General features: G+C 38.4%; 1 non-coding gene across 1 annotated transcript; it reads right to left on the bottom strand.

Annotated features, from left to right (window-relative positions):
• Positions 1–4,528: 4,528 nt before the first annotated feature.
• On the bottom strand, positions 4,529–4,635 carry LOC148295044 (small nucleolar RNA R71). Its single transcript, XR_015835540.1, has one exon. It is a non-coding gene; the product is annotated as a small nucleolar RNA R71 (small nucleolar RNA).
• Positions 4,636–22,334: the final 17,699 nt, after the last annotated feature.

Here is a 22,334-nt window from a genome sequence, read left to right as displayed (position 1 = left end):
TGGAGGTTGATGGCTGGGATGGTTGCTGGAATGCTTGCAACAGCCAAAAAGAGGAAGGAAGATGAGTTCTCATGGTTGCTGGGAGGCTTGCAACAACTAAGAGATGGTTGGTTTTGGCTGGGCAAAGGCCTCCCAATTTATAGAGGGTGAGGTTTTCCTTTATCTCCAATAGGTAAAAGGAAGTGTTGGAGCTAGTCTATTTCCTATGGGTAAAATGGAGCATTGGGACATTCTTATTTTCAACGAGTAAAGCTAAGCATTGGAAAATGACTATTTCCAACGGGTAAAGGGAAGTGTCGGAATTGGCTTGTTTCCAATGGGACAATGTTTGACACTATTCATGTGAATAGTGGCAGCCTCGCCTTTTTTGGTTCCACCCCAAAGGGCAAGGGCTAGGGCAAACACTATTCACTTTACTTTATTTTATATTTTTTTTATACTAAAACCATTAATTTTGATAAACTTTTCAAATAATATTTTCGGTTGTCACGTGTCACCATTTATTATAAAATTCCCACCTAAAATTTCAGATAACATTTTCGGATAAATTTTTCGAATTAAATTTTCGGATAAGATTTTTGGTTGCCACGTGTCCATCAAATTTCATATAAGAGTTTCGGAAGAGATTCTCGGTTGCCACGTGTCTTATTTCAGATCAGATTTTCGAATATTTATTAAAAAAAATTATAATCTCATATTTTAGATAAGATTTTCGGATATTAATTAAAAAAATTATAATCTCATATTTTAGATAAGATTTTCACCCTCTAAAATTGCGCCACGTGTCCCATGTCAAATAACATTTTCAGACATTTATTAAAAAATTATAATCTCATATTTAAGATAAGATTTTCACCCTCTAAAATTGCGCCACGTGTCATCTCTATCTTCTAAATCCCTCTATAAAACTACACCATCAACTCATACCTCTCACATCATATCTTCTCTATTATTTCAGTTCTCAGATTTTACAAAAAAAAATTTCTACTCTCAATGTCTAACCTAAGAGCGAGAAGAGGAAGAAATCAGGCGTAGACGTGCTGGAGAAGATCGTGAGGAGGATGAAAAGGAGGAAGAAATGGTTGTAGCGATGTGTATGCTCAATGAATCAAGGCAACACCACCGTTGTCGTAAACCGAACATGGACAAACATAGGCAGTCTCGGGGTAAGAATTTCTTGAAAGAGCCAAATGTGTAGAATTGCCCATTGTGTCTGAGTTCAACGATCAGACCCCAAGAATGCTTCGAAAGGGTAGCTGAGCCTTAGGAAGCACCTTGGTTACCTTCACCAGCAAAACTAACAGTTGCTTACAGATAAATTCTTGGCTTGGCTTGAGAAGTTTGTGGCATGGAAGTTAAGCATTCATGAGTTTAGTATGAGAGAGAGAGAGAGAGAGAGAGAGAGAGAGAGACTAGATTTTCTATGAGAAACAGAGGTTCAAAGCAAGGAATTTCGAGAGAATTTGTTAGGGAGAGACAGAGAGAGAGACAGAGATTAGGGTGAAAGAGTGGGTGGTTTGAGCAATTTCCGGCAACTAAATAAAAGCTTTGCCAAGCTCTGGAATAGCTTGCTATAAGAGAAAATGGGAAAGATGGGGAATGGAGCACGAAATTGCAAGGCTTCAGGGATGAGAGATAATGCTTGCTCTCTGGATGTGGGGTTGTAGCTAGTGGTGAAGTAGTGGGTGTGGTTGTGTTTAATTGGTAGGAGGTACCTTCTTTTATAGTCGCTGAAAGCTCCTCCTTCCCAAGAAACCCTAGTTGATTCTCTCCAATTTTGCTAAGTCTTCTGATCGGTTCATAATTGTATATCATTTTGTACCCTTCTAGCTTATGATTTGGTTATGTTTTTGAGTTAAACTTGTGCTTTTAATCCATTTTGTGTTTATCTTTCAGCTTTAGGTAACAATGATGGCTTTGGATATGAAATGATGTAATCCATGTGTGTTAAAGCCTGATTTGGATAAAGGGATGAAGAGCTTAAAAGACAAACTCATTTTGGCTACAGCCCCCTGCCAGTCCAGTTCCGTAGGTCATATTGCAAGCTTTGTTTCAGCAACCTACACAGCTCGGATGAGGCAGCATTCTTCATGAAAGTTGTTCCAATGGGTGTGTACTATTACATATCCAAAATTCAGCCCCATTGGATAAATATGGAGTCTGTTACCTAGCAAACACAGAGCCATGCTCAGGATGGATTTTATCAGCGCGCAAAATGAGTTAGCAATTTGTTTTGGCCTTAACTTCCTCCTCCGACCTTGGATTGGCCCAAATGATATATGGCTGGAAAGAAGACATTCTGAACTTCAAGTTTGAGTGCTTAAAGTCTTAATTTGCTTAAGGGAAGCCCAATTCGTAAGCCCTTGAAGTTGCTGGTCATGCTGACATCAGGATGAGCTATTGTTTCTGGTTGGAAGCTTGGTCATGGTGAGCTAGGCATGAGCTATTGAGCTGGTTGGAAGCTTGGTCATGGTGACATGAAGATGAGCTAGGGCTGCTGGTGGGATTTATTGGTGAAGTGCATCAACCAATTCAGATTTTATAATGCAAGTGTTGTATGCATTAGTGAAGTGCATCAACCAATTCATCTTTTATAATGCAAGTGTTGTATGCATTAGCCATATTGAATTCAGATTTATCACTCCCCTCTCCCTATAAATACCACATCCATTCCACATTCAAGACACAACAAATCCTGGGATTCACAACCCCACAATTCACTCCAACCATCCTCAAACACTCTCAAAATCCCAAACACTCCAACAATCACCAAAACAACTCCAGCAAACCTCTCTTCCATTTCCCTACGAATTTCATCTTCCTTAGCCATCACCACTCACTCAAACTCATCCCAAATCACCTCCATATCCTTCATACATCTTTCTAGAAGTGGGGAAGCTCTTGGAGAAGCATTAGAAGTGGAGAAGCACTTGGAAAAGCCTTGGACACCACAAGAACTTCAGAAAAAGGGTTTTTCTACTCTTATTGCATTCATTATGTTTTCTCATTTCTGTTCAAGTCTCTTTTCCATTATGAGTAGCTAAATCCATAACTAGGGCTTCGATGTAACCTAACATGAATATTCTGGGTTTATAAGTTTGGAGTTTCAAGTTTGATTCATGATTCATGTTCTTATTCATTATGCTTATAAGTTAACATGCTTGTTTGAATGATTGATCACCATTAGAACTTGTTTGTTAACTATCTTGGTTTGAATTAAGAGTATACACCATGCTTTAATTCGAATTGAACTATGAATAGGAAGAGTATGTATGGACATTCGACAACAGGGATTAGATACATACTTGGTTGTTTAAAATGTTCTTCTATGCTTAATGGGTTCCTAATGCTTAATTTTAGGTTAGACAACAAATGATCAAATTAGGGAATTAGGAACACAAGGTTAGGACCAAACACCATGGCCTAATCATACTTTAGCTAGAATCAATCCTTGAATCTGAATTAGACTTGTTACTTGAATCTTTATAACCCAGAATTGAATTTTTATGGTGATTCGAATGCCCTAGTCTCAAAATCTGTTTTCCAACTCTTAAAACCACTCTTTGTTACATTTGTTTACTTGTTTTTGTTTGCAATTTCATTTTGCTTCTTTTGTTCAACAATCACAACCACTCTTGTTTTAAATTCTGTTTTAGACATAACCTCCTACTTTCTTGAATTTGGTAATCTAAGTACATAACTAGTTTTAACTTCTCAGTCTTCATGGGTACGACCTCGTACTTGTCTTGCTATACTATTAATTGCCCCGTACAACTGCGAGTTAACATAATATTAACAACAAATTTTGGCGCCGTTGCCGGGGACTGAACGAAAGTTCTTCCCTGGTTATGTGCCCAAGGTTACCCTATTCTTTTTAGTGTTTCTAATTAATCTAATTTTCTGTTTCAGGTAGTTTATGTCTAAAAAGCCATTACTTGAACAAGTGAGGTCTTCGTTCCAACGTTCTAGATCTTTGAACGCAGGACCATCATTGCAACCCAGACGAGTGACCTCTGAAATTCAGAATCGTCTAGAAAGGGAGTTGTCAACTGCAAAAGAGCAAGCTCTTGCTACATTTACAAGTCTTGCTCTCCACACTGAACTTCCTGGTTCTTCACTTTCAAATTCGGAAGCAAGTTCAGACCAAGAAGAAGAAGAAATGATGGCTGCCATTGAGTTCATGGGAGAACTTGATATCCCAACAATTCCAGCATCTCCTTCAAGCATTTTGCTGCCCACTGTAGCTCGAAATTATAAGCTTAAATCTTCTCATCTTAATATGCTGCCTTCCTTTTATGGTTTACCTAATGAAGATCCATTAACCCATATAAAGGATATTTTTAATGTTGTGAGTTCTTTTCCCTTGACAGGTGTGACAGAAGATCAACTTCGAATGAGAGTGTTTCCATACACTTTAAAGGATAAGGCGAAGTATTGGTTGAATTCTTTGAAGCCTGGTTCACTCACTACATGGTCTGCCATTCAAAAGAAGTTCCTGGAAAAATACTTCTCCACGCAAAAGACCGACATGCTTAGGGACAAGATCTTGTTATTTGCACAGCAAGATGATGAATCGTTTTGTGAAGCATGAGAGAGATTCAATGGGTTGCTCAACCAATGTCCTTATCATGGGATTCCATTGAAGCTTCAAATGCGTATGTTTTATAAAGGACTAACCCCTTCTAGTCATAATATAGTCACCAATTTTGCTGGTGGTTCTTTTAAAACCAAAACTCCAGAAGAAACGTACGAACTCTTTGAGGAGATAGCAATGGAGACCCAACATACGGATACAAGAGGTAAACGTGTTATTAGTGGTTCTAATGATGCTTCTAATGTGCAGATTTCAAAACTGGAACAAAAGCTAGATGCTCTTCTTGCATTAAACTCAAGAAGCCCTCCGAAGGAAGTGTGTAGCATTTGTGAATCTCATGACCATGCTACCACAGCTTGTCCACTTGGGGCTGGATATCCAGAATTTGTGCAAGAACAAGCTAAGTTGGTAAATTCCTACAACCAAGGTCCAAGAAATGATCCATACTCTCAAAGTTATAATCCAGGTTGGAGAAATCATCCAAACTTTTCATGGAGAAATACCCAGAATCAAGCAAATCCCCCTTCATTCCAAAGGCCACAACAATCATCATCATCATTGGAAGATATAGTGAAGCAGATGGCAATCAACCAATCCAATTTTCAGCAAACTACACAAGCTGCCATCTCCAAATTTGAAGTCCAATTAGGCCAAATAGCTGCTGAAATAACTCAAAGAGTGCCTGGGAAATGGCCAAGCCAAACTGAGATCAATCCAAAGAACCCAGAAGCCAAGGCCATTCATGTGCTCAGATCAGGTAAGATCATTGATAATAAAGATAATTCTAATCTTTCAAATGATGTTGTGATTGTAGAAGATAAAGACGAGGAGACCATGGCCACGGAAGGAGAACAACTCAAAACTTCTCAATCTGCTCCTAAGGCCAAATCAGATTCTCAGAAATCCGATCAATTCCAATTGCATAAAAGGGATGACAAATTTGTGCCACCACATCTTCAAGAAGATAGATACGTGCCACCCGCTCCATATGTTCCACATATTCCATTTCCAGGCCGTCTTAAGAAAGCAAAGCAAGATAAGGCTTTTAAAGAGATTTATGATATTTTGAGTAAAGTTAATATCAATTTGCCTTTGCTTGATCTTATTGAACAGATTCCTGCATATAGAAAATTCATCAAGGACTTGAAAACTCACAAGCTCAATTTCGCTCCAAATGAAGGAGTAAAGCTCGACCAGAATGTAAGTGCTGTATTGCAAAGGAAGCTTCCACCAAAACTAGATGATCCTGGCAGCTTTGACATTCCCATTAACATTGGAGGCAAGAAGGTTGGAAGAGCCATGTTGGACTTGGGAGCAAGCATCAATGTTTTGCCATATTCAGTTTATCAAGAGCTTGGCTTAGAAGGGATGAAGAAGACTTCAATGCGACTTGAACTAGCTGATCATTCTATAAAATATCCAAAAGGTATTGTAGAAGATATTCTAGTTCAAGTTAATACACTAATTCTCCCTGCTGATTTTGTAGTGATGGACATGGAAGACAATCAAAATGGAGATCGTGTTGATCCCATTCTCCTAGGCAGGCCATTCATGGCCACTGCAGACACAATCATCAAAGTGAAAGATAGCACCCTCTCCATGACTGTTTTGGGTGAAACTATTGAATTTAAAATGCTTAATGCTCTATCTCACCCTTCTATCTCTCTTGATTCTTGCTTTTCAATTGATGTTGTGGATCATGAGGTTTCTTCCAAAATTTTGCAGAGAAAGTCTAATGATGCTCTAGAAGCTGTCTTAACACAAGAAGAGGAAGATCTTTGTGAACCGGAGTTCCAAGAAGTGGTGGCTGCCTTAGAAGTGTTTCCGCCATACCCACCATCCTTTAGGCCACCAATCGAGCCTCTTGGACCATCATCCACGAAATTGGAGCCATCCATTGTCATCCCACCAAAGCTAGAACTTAAACCTCTTCCCAATAATCTTAAATATACATATTTGGGTGCTAACGAAACTCTCCCTGTTATAATTGCTGCAGGTCTCTCCTCACATGAAGAAGAGAGCTTAATTAAAGTTCTAAAAGAGCATAAAACAGCCATTGGGTGGACCATAGCAGACATCAAAGGAATTAGTCCAAGCATGTGCATGCACCGGATTTTAATGGAAGAAGACAGCAAACCATCTCGTGATGCCCAAATGAGGCTAAATCCCAACATGAAAGAGGTGGTTAGAGCTGAAGTTTTAAAGCTGCTCGATGTAGGAATCATCTACCCAATTTCAGATTCTAAGTGGGTGAGCCCTGTGCAAGTTGTTCCAAAGAAGTCCGGAATCACCGTTGTGAAGAATGAGAAGAATGAGCTAGTTCCTACACGAACTGTCACTGGTTGGAGAGTTTGCATTGATTACAGGAAGTTGAACACATCCACTAGAAAAGATCATTTCCCCTTGCCTTTTATTGATCAAATGCTTGAACGTTTATCTGGCCATGCTTACTATTGTTTTCTTGATGGTTTTTCAGGTTATAATCAAATTCCCATTGCTCCGGAAGACCAAGAGAAAACCACATTCACATGCCCATTTGGTACGTTTGCTTATAGAAGGATGCCATTCGGTTTGTGCAATGCCCCAGCAACTTTCCAAAGATGCATGATGTCAATCTTTTCAGATATGGTGGAACGATTCATTGAGGTATTTATGGATGATTTTTCAGTTTTTGGTTCCTCTTTTGATAATTGTCTTCACCACTTGTCTCTAGTGCTTAAAAGATGCCAGGAAACAAATCTGATTTTGAATTGGGAGAAGTGTCACTTCATGGTGAGACAAGGCATTGTACTAGGCCATGTGATTTCAAGCAAGGGAATCGAAGTGGATAAAGCCAAGATCAATCTCATCTCAAATCTTCCACCCCCTACCTCTGTTAAAGGAATTAGAAGCTTTCTAGGTCATGCTGGATTCTATAGAAGGTTCATCAAAAATTTCTCAAGCATTACAAGGCCATTGTGTAATCTCCTTGCTAAGGATGCTGTTTTTGAGTTTAATGAAGCTTGCTGTTGCGTAGATTTAGCTCCACCAAAATGGATTAAGCTGCATCCTCAACTTGTGATACTCGCAAGTGCACGAACCGTTGGTAGTATAGCATATGTAAGTGCGAGGTCAATTCCACAGGGATTGGTGATTGAATGATCCAATTTAGTTTCCCTACACAAAATAGAAACAAAAACAAAGAACATAAAACAAGGAAGAAAGAAATAAGTAACTCAAGCAAATAAGTTCCCAAGTTCAACTTGAAAACTTAAGAAAAGAATTTACATAACAAAGAAAAATAAATTACAACTAAGAAAACATTAAGGAAACTAAGAGAACTTTGAGGAAGAAAGGAAGTGTTTGAGAACTTTGAGGAGGGAGAAGAAAGTGTTTGGGAACTTTAGAGAATTTTGGAAGAACATGTGTTTGAGAGCTTTGAGGATTTTGGAAGGGAATGTGTTTAAGACATGGGGAATTTGGAAGAGAACCAAAGTGGATTCAGTTGCATCCTCAACTTGTGATACTCGCAAGTGCACGAGCCGTTGGTAGTTTAGCATATGTAAGTGCGAGGTCGATTCCACAGGGATTGGTGATTGAATGATCCAACTCAGTTTTCCTACAAAACATAAATGAAAACAAAAGAAACAAAACAAGAAGAAAGAATGTACATTAAGAAAAATAAATTACAACTTGGAGAACATTAAAGAGAGCATTTGAGGAAGAAAGGAGAAGTGTTTGGGAAAAGTGGTTAAGGACATGGAGGCTTTTTGGAGAAGAAAGTAGAAGTAGAGAATTATTTGAGAAAGTGTTTGGAGAATTTGATGAAGAAAGTGTTTGGAAACTTGGAGGATTTTGGAAGAGAAAGTGTTTGGGACATGTTTGAGAGCATGGAGAACTTTGAAGGAGAATAGAGAAGTGTTTGGAGAATTTAGAAGAAGAGAAGGGAGAAGAAAGTGTTTGAGAGCTTTGAGGATTAGAAGAAGAGAAGAGAGATGTGTTTGAGAAATTTGGAGAATTTGATGAAGGAATGTGGAGAAGTGTTTGAAGAACATGGAGACTTGAAGAAGAGAATATTGGAAGAGTAAGGAAAGTGGTGTTTGGGAACTTTGTGGATTTTGGAAGAACATGTGTTTGAAAGCTTTAGAGAATTAGAAGAAGAGAAAGGAAAAGTGTTTGATATTTAGTACAAAGAAAATTTAATAGAATGATCTTATTACAACAATTGAGAACTACAAAGGGAAACTAAGAGAATTTGAGGGAGAGAAGGGAAGGGAGCTCTAGAGAAGTGTTTGAGAGCTCCCCCCCCTTGGGGTGTTATTACAAGCTTAGAGAACTTCCCTATTTATAGGCCTAGGGGAAGTGAAAATCAGAATTCAATAAGACTAATGCATACAACACTTGAATTATAAAATCTGAAATGGTTGATGCACTTGTATTAGAAAATCTGAAATGGGTGATGCACTTGTATTAGAAAATCTTGAATTGGTTGATGCACTTCACCACTAAATCCCACCAGCAGCCCTAGCTCATCTTCATGTCACCATGACCAAGCTTCCAACCAGAAATGATAGCTCATACCTAGCTCACCATGACCAAGCATCCAACCAGCACATGCTGAGGTCAGCATGACCAGAAACTTCAAGGGCTTACAACTTGGGCTTCTCTTAATCAAATTAGGACTTTAAGCACTCTAAATTGAAGTTCAGAATGTCTTCTTTCCAGCCATATGTTATTTGGGCCAATCCAAGGTCGGAGGAAGAAGTTAAGGCCGAAACAAATTGCTAACTCATTTTCCGCGCTGATAAGATCCATCCTGAGCATGGTTCTGTGTTTGCTAGGTAACGGACTCCAGATTTATCCAATGGGGCTGAAATTTGGATATATTATAGTACACACCAATTGGAGCAACTTTCATGAAGAATGTGGCCTCATCCGAGCTATGTAGGTTGCTGAAACAAAGCTTGCAATATGACCTACGGAACTGGACTGGCAGGGGGCTGTAGCCATAATGAATTTGTCTTTAAGCTCTTCATCAATTCATCCAAATTAGGCCTTAACATGCTTGAATTGCATGAATTATGTTCTCCAAAGCCATCATTGTTACCTAAAGCTCAATTAACTGAAAGATAAACACAAAAAGGATTAAAAGCACAAGTTTAACTCAAAAACATAACCAAATCATAAGCTAGAAGGGTAAGAAATAATATACAATTTTGAACCGATCACTTGCATGGAAGCTTTTTCTACCTTGAAGAGGGAGCAGATTCAGCCCCTATTATCATAGCTCCGGATTGGTCTTTACCATTTGAAATAATGTGTGATGCCTCTGACTTTGCTATTGGTGCAGTTTTAGGTCAAAAGAAGAACAAGCTGCCCCATGTGATTCATTATGCTAGCCGGACCTTGAATGATGCTCAAATCAACTACTCCACAACAGAGAAGGAGTTGCTTGCTGTGGTTTTTGCTTTAGAAAAATTTCGTTCTTACCTTGTTGGTTCTAAAGTAATTGTTTATTCTGACCATGTAGCTCTTAGATACTTGCTCACTAAGAAGGATGCCAAACCACGCTTGATTAGATGGATTCTCTTGCTGCAAGAATTCGATTTGGAGATTCGAGATAAGAAGGGATGTGAGAATGTGGTAGCTGATCATTTGAGCAGAATTGTGGTTGAAGAAAAAGGAGCAGCTATGCTACCCTTGAATGAGACTTTCCCTGATGAACAACTATATGCTGCCCAAGTCAAAGAGCCATGGTATGCTGATTTTGTTAATTATCTTGCTTGTGGTGTTCTTAGAAATGATCTAACTTCTCAGGACAAGAAGAAGTTCTTTTCCATGGTGAAACATTATGTCTGGGATGAACCTTTCTTATTCAAGCATTGCCCGGATCAACTTATCAGAAGATGTGTTCCAGAAGAAGAGCAAGAAAGCATTCTTAGGCATAGCCACGAATTGGCTTGTGGAGGTCACTTTGGAGCTAAGAAAACAGCACTTAAAATTCTGCAATCTGGTTTCTTTTGGCCCACTCTATTCAAAGATGCGTTTAATTTTTGTGTTAAGTGTGATAGGTGCCAAAGGATGGGGAACATAAGTCGCAGGAATGAAATGCCATTGAATAACATACTTGTTGTGGAGCTCTTCGATGTGTGGGGTATTGATTTCATGGGACCATTCCCATCTTCCTTTGGTTATACTTACATACTTGTTGCTGTTGATTATGTGTCTAAATTGGTGGAAGCCATAGCCACCAAAACCAATGATTATAAGGTGGTGCTGAAGTTCTTGAAGGATAATATTTTCACAAGGTTTGGTACTCCAAGGGCTGTCATTAGTGATGGAGGCAGCCACTTCTGTAACAAGCCATTCGAAGCACTCATGAAAAAGTACAACATCACCCATTGAGTCTCTACACCATATCATCCGCAAACTTCTGGTCAAGTGGAAATAAGCAATAGAGAAATTAAGCACATCCTGGAGAAGGTGGTGAACAATACAAGGAAAGATTGGGCAGCCAAGCTCAATGATGCATTATGGGCTTATAGGACTGCATATAAGACTCCCATTGGAATGAGCCCTTATCGTCTTGTGTTTGGGAAAACTTGTCACCTGCCAATGGAGCTTGAACACAATGCTTTTTGGGCCATCAAGAAGTTGAATTTTGATCTAGACAAGGCAGGCCATGCAAGAAAGTTTCAGCTCAATGAATTGGAAGAAATTAGACATGAGTCTTATGAGAATGCAAAGCTTTACAAAGAACGAACCAAGAGTTACCATGACAGAAACATTCAACGGAAAGAGTTCTCCAAAGGTATGTCAGTTCTTTTGTTTAACTCACGTTTGCGTCTCTTTCCAGGAAAATTGAAGTCTAGATGGCAAGGCCCATTCACCGTGGTCAATGTTTCTCCCTATGGAGCTGTGGAGATTCAAAACCCTAAAGATGGCTCGACTTTCAAAGTAAATGGACAACGTTTAAAGCCATTCTATGAGGGAGTTTCAGCTGGCATCCAAACTGGCCATGTGGTAGATCAACTTCCCTTCGTACCATCAACTTAGCTGATTGCACAATGTCTTGCCAAGACAGTAACTAAGGCGCTTCTTGGGAGGCAACCCATGTGTTCAAGAAGAAGGTGCTTGGTAGCAATCGACCTAATCGCATCAAGGGGAAGCATTTCAATCCTTTCTCTTTACTTGTTTTGTTTTTATTTTAGTCATTTTAAGTTTCTGTTCCTTTTTATAAATAAATAAATATAAAAAAAAAAAATATAAAAAAAAAAAAATTCTTATAAGCTAACTTTTGGTAACCCCAGTGAGCACCTCCGTCAATACAGTGTCTAGGAGTTTTTTAGGTGACACATTCGGTGTCTAAGAAGTTTGGGTTTTAAGCGGGACCATTGTGACCCCTCCAACCTTCCCAGATCCCCTGGTTGTGTTTTCTGAGGCCCTTAACTGGTCATCCATGAGTTGCTTATATATTCATTTTTTTATTTTTTTATTTTTCTCTAAACCTTTTTCTTAACTTTTCCCTTTATCATTTACTTGTTCTCAATCATCTTTACTTTGCTTTAACATTGAGGACAATGTTTAATTCAGGTCTGGGGGGAAGGTTTTCAAATTTCATTCATTTGTGTTTCAATTTTCGTTCATTTGTCACTAATTTTTTTTTTCTAAATGTCATACAATCGATGCTATGGAGCTGCCATTGAGGTTTTCATATCAGAATTTTGCACTTCACAAAGCTTTGGCTCTTAGAATTCTGGTGGCTAAAGTACCATGCTCAAATTCTTGAAGGAAAATAGTGAAGACTACCCTAGTGAGCTATATCGAGCCTAATTGCTTTCTTGAGAGGGTTTAAAGTGTTCTATTTCTCATCCATACTTATTTTCTTCAATTCACTCTAATTGATCTCATCATTTCATTTTGATCGAATACTAAGGATGATTCTCTTTTGCAGATATCATATGCTTGCTCTCATTCATGAATGAACTCATTGAAGTGATGCTAGGCTATGTGTGTATAACCATTCTATATGCTTTCTTTTCACCCTACCCATATGTGTGTTCCATTAGCCCTCTTGAAGCCAAACACTCAAAGCCTTTTCTTTTATCACCCTCATCATTTTCCCTACCTTTGTATCTCAATCTGAGATACTTAACCTCTTGTAGCCATACCCTATAACTTAGAAATATACCAAGGTGTGCCAAGATAAAGTTTGATGCAAGGAAGTTGCTGCCGTGTACCTAAATGAAATTTGGTGTGAGTCTGTGCAATAAAGTTAAAGAAGTTGCAAATCAAATCAGCAAAGATGAAAGTGTTTCAATATGATCTAAGTGTGAAAAATAAAGTCTATGCCAGGTGATACCATGAAGTTTGCTGCCATGCCAATCTAAATCAATGATGCCTTGCAGATTAATGAAGCATGCAACCTTGGTATGTTCTTAAGTTATTTGTTTTTCCTTCCAATTCTTCCATTTCCCCTAAACCTTAGCCTTTCATTACAACATTGTGAAAGACCTAGCTGATCTTTGAGGATGTATTCATGGGTGCTGGTAAGTATGTGTGTATCTCTATTCTTAGTATTTAATTCCTTTCATGAGAACTAACCAAATTTGTGCTTCTATTTCATACACTCACTTATGCTTTCTTGAGAGAATTAAAACATAGGTTCTGAGTGATTGAGTGTTATCTGTGAGAATTAGAGTCGAAGCATGTTCTCTATTCAAGGTTTGAGTATGCTTGCTTTGAAACTGTGTGCCTTTGAGCTATAACTTCCACTTGTACACACTGATTGATGACCTATCTTGGCAACTCTATGGTGTTGGAGGTATGACTAAAGTTTTCTTTCATTTTCATTAGTTGATTTCAAAGTTGTTTTTCTAACCATTTTGTTTTGTAGAGTTAGAAAAACGTTTGTGGGTATCGTATCTGTTAAACCCTCAGGAGACACAACTCCTCCTACTAGGGATGCCTAGAGGTTTAAAGGCTTGTTGCATACGCTCAATGCAATCGAGTTACCTACGAAAGTGGTCTAGTTAGTTTTGTTTTTAACTTTGTTTTGTGTTGTTTTGCTCGAGGACTAGCAAAATCTAGGTTTGGGGGTATTTGATCGGTTCATAATTGTATATCATTTTGTACCCTTCTAGCTTATGATTTGGTTATGTTTTTGAGTTAAACTTGTGCTTTTAATCCTTTTTGTGTTTATCTTTCAGCTTTAGGTAACAATGATGGCTCTGGAATAGCTTGCTATAAGAGAAAATGGGAAAGATGGGGAATGGAGCACGAAATTGCAAGGCTTCAGGGATGAGAGATAATGCTTGCTCTCTGGATGTGGGGTTGTAGCTAGTGGTGAAGTAGTGGGTGTGGTTGTGTTTAATTGGTAGGAGGTACCTTCTTTTATAGTCGCTGAAAGCTCCTCCTTCCCAAGAAACCCTAGTTGATTCTCTCCAATTTTGCTAAGTCTTCTGATCGGTTCATAATTGTATATCATTTTGTACCCTTCTAGCTTATGATTTGGTTATGTTTTTGAGTTAAACTTGTGCTTTTAATCCTTTTTGTGTTTATCTTTCAGCTTTAGGTAACAATGATGGCTTTGGATATGAAATGATGTAATCCATGTGTGTTAAAGCCTGATTTGGATAAAGGGATGAAGAGCTTAAAAGACAAACTCATTTTGGCTACAGCCCCCTGCCAGTCCAGTTCCGTAGGTCATATTGCAAGCTTTGTTTCAGCAACCTACACAGCTCGGATGAGGCAGCATTCTTCATGAAAGTTGTTCCAATGGGTGTGTACTATTACATATCCAAAATTCAGCCCCATTGGATAAATATGGAGTCTGTTACCTAGCAAACACAGAGCCATGCTCAGGATGGATTTTATCAGCGCGCAAAATGAGTTAGCAATTTGTTTTGGCCTTAACTTCCTCCTCCGACCTTGGATTGGCCCAAATGATATATGGCTGGAAAGAAGACATTCTGAACTTCAAGTTTGAGTGCTTAAAGTCTTAATTTGCTTAAGGGAAGCCCAATTCGTAAGCCCTTGAAGTTGCTGGTCATGCTGACCTCAGGATGAGCTATTGTTTCTGGTTGGAAGCTTGGTCATGGTGAGCTAGGCATGAGCTATTGAGCTGGTTGGAAGCTTGGTCATGGTGACATGAAGATGAGCTAGGGCTGCTGGTGGGATTTATTGGTGAAGTGCATCAACCAATTCAGATTTTATAATGCAAGTGTTGTATGCATTAGTGAAGTGCATCAACCAATTCATCTTTTATAATGCAAGTGTTGTATGCATTAGCCATATTGAATTCAGATTTATCACTCCCCTCTCCCTACAAATACCACATCCATTCCACATTCAAGACACAACAAATCCTGGGATTCACAACCCCACAATTCACTCCAACCATCCTCAAACACTCTCAAAATCCCAAACACTCCAACAATCACCAAAACAACTCCAGCAAACCTCTCTTCCATTTCCCTACGAATTTCATCTTCCTTAGCCATCACCACTCACTCAAACTCATCCCAAATCACCTCCATATCCTTCATACATCTTTCTAGAAGTGGGGAAGCTCTTGGAGAAGCATTAGAAGTGGAAAAGCACTTGGAGAAGCCTTGGACACCACAAGAACTTCAGAAAAAGGGTTTTTCTACTCTTATTGCATTCATTATGTTTTCTCATTTCTGTTCAAGTCTCTTTTCCATTATGAGTAGCTAAATCCATAACTAGGGCTTCGATGTAACCTAACATGAATATTCTGGGTTTATAAGTTTGGAGTTTCAAGTTTGATTCATGATTCATGTTCTTATTCATTATGCTTATAAGTTAACATGCTTGTTTGAATGATTGATCACCATTAGAACTTGTTTGTTAACTATCTTGGTTTGAATTAAGAGTATACACCATGCTTTAATTCGAATTGAACTATGAATAGGAAGAGTATGTATGGACATTCGACAACAGGGATTAGATACATACTTGGTTGTTTAAAATGTTCTTCTATGCTTAATGGGTTCCTAATGCTTAATTTTAGGTTAGACAACAAATGATCAAATTAGGGAATTAGGAACACAAGGTTAGGACCAAACACCATGGCCTAATCATACTTTAGCTAGAATCAATCCTTGAATCTGAATTAGACTTGTTACTTGAATCTTTATAACCCAGAATTGAATTTTTATGGTGATTCGAATGCCCTAGTCTCAAAATCTGTTTTCCAACTCTTAAAACCACTCTTTGTTACATTTGTTTACTTGTTTTTGTTTGCAATTTCATTTTGCTTCTTTTGTTCAACAATCACAACCACTCTTGTTTTAAATTCTGTTTTAGACATAACCTCATACTTTCTTGAATTTGGTAATCTAAGTACATAACTAGTTTTAACTTCTCAGTCTTCGTGGGTACGACCTCGTACTTGTCTTGCTATACTACTAATTGCCCCGTACAATTGCGAGTTAACATAATATTAACAACATCTTCTCCTCCATTTCTCTTTTCTTCCTTCGATTCAACCTCTTTTGTGAAATATTTCTCTGTCCAAACACACAAAGACATGATTTTTGGGAGCTCTAAGGCCTTCCCGCAGCTGCTTCAGTGTTAAACTCCTATTTTTGGCTACTACCTCACCTTCTTTCCTCCCATCTTTCATGGCAAGAGCTGGTAGGAGAAAGAAATAGGTAATGTCGTTGGTTTGAAGGGTGCCTTTTCTCCTAGCAACCTGCAAGCGCTAATACCCTTTGGTTTTTTGGATGATCTACTTTGAAGTTTGCTTTTGGCCACATACTGGAGCATCCCAGCAGTCTACCTTTGTGATTGGCTTTTGGCTTCTGTCGTGGTTTTGTCTCCAGCCATGTGCTGGAGACTTTTAGATATTTTCTTGGTCATTTGGGCCTTCCTAAAGTGATGGGTTAGTGTACTAAAGGAATGGGCCAACCTCCTAAAGTGATGGACCATTTTTATTAAGGTGATGGGCCAATTTTCTAAAGTAATGGGCTACCTATTTCTCTCCTTTATGCTTACCCATATATTTGGGGGGCTTGAGTTTTGCGGCTCCCAAGCAGCCCAAAACTTTTATTTCTCGGCTCATCAATGGGCCTCATGAATGCTCGTAACCATCCATGCCACAACCTACTCAGCAAGCCCCAGGCATTTGCATGGCTTGTATCTACTTAAGCTTGTAGCGTGGCTAGGTGCAAAATAATGGTTTTTCGCTTGGCATGGCATGTTGATTGGCGTGCTTGTGCTCGAAGGCTATGACGCTTGATGTGATAATTAAAATGGGGTTCATAGAGCCAGTGCATTTTATAGGCTCATTTCAACTCTCAGCGTGACAGATTACATATTTATTTGGCATGGCACGTGGATCATGACTCGTGCGAGCGTGTATTACGAATTTTCACATGCCCACATCGGGTTTCTTCTCAGTAAGGTATTGCACTGGGCTGAGAATTTATTTGGGCCTCAACAATCCCAAATTCGTTATTTCCTGTTTCTTATTTTCGAGAGAGATATAGAATGCAGCCTCATTTGAAGAGGCCATTTGTTTTTTGATACAAATGGAAAGTAGTAGAAAAATGTGAATGGAAAGTAAAAAATATTGGAAGGAGAAGAGTTTGTATGAAGATTTGGTGTGGAAAGTGAATAAATTTGTTAGGTATTTATAGGGAAAAGTCCAGAATTTTTTGGTTTGAATTTTTTTGCAATTTTTTTGGCCGTCAGATTTCTGGACAAAATTCCATCGGAGCTTCCAGGAAGCGCCATGTGGCGTATTCCTGTTGGGGCCTGTTAGCGCCTTCAAGCTACAACCCAGTTCAGATTTGCCCGTGGGCTTGCCCGAGTTGCTTTTGTAGCACTGGAGGCGAATTTGGGCTCTCAGGGGGCCTGTTGTCAGGGCAGGGCCCTAATGCTGCACATGTCTAAAGGAAGTGTGAGAACTTGCCAAAATATATATATATATATATATATATATATATATATATATAATTATTCATACTACCTATTAATAAATATTAATATGAATTTTTCTTATTTAAATATTTATTGTGAAGACTAGGGCTGGACAATTAAACTGCCAACCTGAAAAACCGGCTGAACCAAACCGATCGAGTTGGTTTGGTTCAGTTTTTTTAGACATTCAGGTTTATTTACGGTTTTAAATTGGACCAAACCGGTCAATTCGGTTCGGTTTGCTGTTTGAAGTTTTTACAATAATCGGTTTACCCGAACTGGACCGATCACCGTTCACCACCCAATATTCCAAAAATTATTGCGTAGGGTGGGATTCAAACCCCTTACCCTTTGTTGCTGGGTATTCCACCATCGACTAATTGGAGTAAGCAAGTATCTTTGTAAACATTGACATAATAAGTTTATTTAACCACTTTCTAGTAGAATAAATATTATAAAAAAATGTTAAGACCTCTCTTTTTTCGCACAACTTCTTCTCTCTCTCTTTTTGGACGACTTCTTCTTCTTTTCTCTTTTCTCTCTCTTCTTTCTTCTTCCTCCCTCTGTTTCTATTCTATCTTAGTTTTTTCATCATCTTCTCCCTCCCTCCCTCTCTCTTATTCATCTCTTTCTTATTGTATGGTAATCCAACAAGAACAAAACTGTACTAGCCATTTTTACAAAGGGAATAAATAAGCTGGAGTCGTGGAGGTGAAGGGGCAAGCTACGAAGTCGTCAAGCCCAGATCCCGCAGGCTCCATCTCAATTCTATAGCAACCTCCATCTTAGTCCCTTCACAGCCATCGGTTAATCACCAAACCAAGAAAACCAAACCGTTTGACCGATTAACCAAGACACCGGTTAACTGGAGTTCGTGGTTCGGCTCCAGTGCCAGAAATCTCTCCACCGAAACCTACAATTCGGCGTACGATTTTGGGTAAAACCCAAACCAAACCAAAACGTGCTCAGCCCTAGTGAAGACTTATATGTTATTAAATCTTAAGCCTAGTATGAGATTATCCCTCTAGTTGAAAGATGACACCATTCTTGTTTGCCACAAGTAGAGACTTAGAATTGGTTTTAATCGAATCATCATTGCCATACCACCTTACATGCTAGTAACAAGTGGTGTTGTGATATCATTGGCCAAAGGTGGATGACTCACATTATTCCCTTACTTTTCTATCTTATCTTTTGGTAGTGGTGTTGTGATATCATTGACCAAAGGGGGATGAGTCATATTATTCCCTTACTTTACTATATTATCTTTTGGTGGTTTAAAATATTGTATATATAAATATTATTTGGTTGCATCCGTATCCTCTCCTATAAGTATCATGCTTCCTTACTTCAATCATTCATTCCAATCCTTTAAGATAGATTTCTACCATGAAGTAGTGTTTGAGAGAGAGAGAGAGAGAGAGAGAGAGAGAGAGAGAGAGAGAGAGTTACAATATTTCATACTTATCATGGTGAGTGAGTTATGTAATATGTTCTAAAAGTTCTTATTTTGTGATAAATGTGAAAATCATGGGTTTATTCTATTTAAAAACCTCTCTTTATTTTCAAGTTATGCATGTCTAATTTGTGCCATATTTCACACAATATATATTATTTGGAGTTTTTGTGAAGTATGTATTATTCATCGAACATGAGAACTTCAGTGACGGGGTATCTGAACGATAAATGTACCAGACAGGGACATAGGGCAATGAGGCTAATAGGGGTCACTTACTGGGTACAATTTGTTAAGGATAACCAATATATGAAGTAATGATGTGATATGATTTGGATTGTGTATCTTTTTATTATATTCTTCTAGAGTGTGTAAAATGACATTGTTTGATGGCATATTACATAATCTACTCACTGAGCGGTGGTTTGCTCATCCCTCACCTATTTTGTTTTTTAGATCAATTAGTGGGCAAGATAAAGCCGAAACCAGAGAAGTTGGATTAGTTCAGAGTGATAAACTTTTATTTGGCCCATCTCGCTGCCACTTCATGGCCCCAATAATCAAGGGGGCTAATGTTAAGGCCCAAAAAAGTCACGAGAAGCCCAAAGACATTTAAAGCCCAATATAACATATAATGTTGGTCATGCATTAATCCAAGCTATATTTTGGGAATTAATTCATTAAATAAATAATAGTGTCCATGCCATGCGAAGCCAATAATACATTTTTCATATGTCAATCACATATCAAACTCACATGAACCCAAGTCATGTGGTTTATGGGGCTTGCACGAGGGATTGTGGTGTGGAAGGTTACAAAGGTCTACTAGGGCCACAGAAGCTCTTGGATAATGGAGACTTTGGGCTAGCTACTTGGGAGCACCAAAGTCCAAGCACATTACTTAGAGTTCTCCAATGTGGGTGAGCAAATGAGATATTTTTTAAGCACTTCCTTTTATCCATAGGACATAGTAATTTTTCAAATGCCTAGCTTTACTCGTTGAAAACAAGCCTTTTCCAGCACTCACTATTACTCGCTGGAAAGAAGCCATTTCCAGCGCTTCCTTTTACCCATAGGAAATAATCAGTTTATGGTACCTAACTTCACCTACTAAAAAATAGCATGCCCTAGTGCTCTCTTTTAACCATTGAAAATAGGTTGGTTCTTGCACCTCCCTTTACCTATTGAAAATAAAGGAAAACCCTCACCCTCTATAAATTGGGAGGCATTTTCTAAGCAAAATCAACCTCTCTTGGTTGTTGCAAGCCTCTCAACAATCTTGACAACTCATCTTCCTTCCTTCCTTCGGCTGCTACAAGCATCCCAACCATCAACCTCCATCCTTTGGCTGCTACAAGCATCCCAACAGCCATCGACCAACATCTCTTGGTTGCTCAAGCATCCTAGCAACCATCAAACCACTTTCCTTCCTCCATTCTGCTGCTGCAAACATTCCAGCGACCATCCCAGCCATTCCTCAACCATCACAACCATGTTTCCTACTTTCTTACCCTTGATATCCTCCATCTTTCCTATAAAGACTCACCAAGCATAACTCCAAGCTTTTCCTTCTTCATCATACCCTTCCAAGCCTTCAAGCCTCAAGCTTTTCCTTCCATCCTCTCACCTCTAGAACTTATAAATCTCTCTAGAATCATAGTCACAAACACCATAGCCTTCAAAGTCTTAAGCTTTTCTTTCCTCTGCTATGCTCTTTGAAACCCCATTTATTTTACTACTATAAGCATCCCAACAACCATCACAACCAAACAATCAAACCACCATAGCCATAGCTTCAAACAATAAGTTCTCAACACCCAAACTCAAGCATATCAAACACCAAGCCAAGCACAAGCATTCTTATTTGCTAAACTTGTGGGTCTTTAGCTCCCACACTCCAAGCTCTCATGCCAAGCTCATATAATCTCAGATCAACATCAGCAAGTCATCTTTAACTCTTCGTCAAGATGCCGAAAACATCAGCACAAAACACGTAGCCGCTAGAAGAAGAAAGAGTACTCCCCTGGGACTTGCTTCTCCCTCAGGATGCTTTAGGTCTAGTTCTCGCTAACTCAGAAAAATGGGCAATGAAGGCTTGATTCACCACTCTATGGCGGTCCAAGAATCAACAAGCCCAAACGAGCCTTCCGACGGAAAAAGATCCCAACAATAGCAAACGGATTTCAAATTACATTTAAAACAAATGTAATTTTAATATATTGAATTGTGATATATTGTATTCGGGTGTACCAGGGGTATTTTTGGCTGTTAAATAAGGTGTACTTAGTTAATTTTACAATTTAATTTAAATATTAAGGTGTACTTTGATCATATGGTGTACTCAGTTAATTTTAAGGTTCGTTTAGCAGCACTCTTTAATTAATGCTAACAATTTTTTTATATTATTTTTTATAGAGATGAACCAATCAAATTGAATTAAAAAATAACTATAGTATTTATGACTCCCTAAACTAGGGAGAGTTCAAATTTTATAGAGAGCTCCTATAATATTTTTTTGGTTTGTTTTTAGTTAAATTTTTAACTAAAAAATAGGGAGCATGATTGTAGATGCTTTAGGATATGCTATTTTTTCCAATGTGGGATCCTTGAGTCCTAACAACCCCTCACATATGGGGGTCGCATATAGAGTCTTTTAGGCTAATATGTGAACACTTCTTATTATATGACGTGATTTGCCACATGAATAGCATGCTCTCATACCATATTAGAATGTGATCATCTAACCTAAAACCAATTCTTATTAGATTATGTGTGAATATGTAGGTTTGCTACATGGATAACCTGCTCTCATATAATATTATAATGTGTGCATCCAACCTAAAATTAATTCATAATAAATAAAGAAGCCTTAATATTTCTAAGATAAAACTATTCAAATTAACACATTGTTGATCACGTCGTACTTCTCCCAATGTTGAAAGTGATGCGAAGCTCAAATCCCCACCCTTGTAATTAAAAAAAAAAACACTTCATGAAATGCTGTTCTAGATGTTAGCAATAATTATTCACACCAAAAAGGAAGAGTAAAGAAAATGAAAAAAAGAAGAAAAATATTTAATTTTAATTTACGAAGAAGACAAAAAGAAAGAAAATGAGAATGAGAGAGGGTTTCAATTTGGGGACCCCTATAAATGAGAGTATCTCTAGCAGAGTTGATATACTCTGATTCTTAGCCATTTTGGCTAAAATGAGGGCAAAACGCAGCTCCAACAGACTTGTTATATGGCTCTCTATTTTGGAGAATTCTCTTTTTAAGTTTGGTGGCTCTCTACATTTAGAGAGGAGGAGAGAGAAATTGAGGGTTCTCAATTTCTTCCTCTCTCCCCAGGCACACAACCT

This window comes from Prunus avium, chromosome 4, assembly GCF_965620075.1.
Source record: "Prunus avium chromosome 4, drPruAviu1.hap1.1, whole genome shotgun sequence".
Classification (NCBI taxonomy): Eukaryota; Viridiplantae; Streptophyta; class Magnoliopsida; order Rosales; family Rosaceae; genus Prunus; species Prunus avium.
This window is presented reverse-complemented; position numbering and strand designations above follow the sequence as displayed.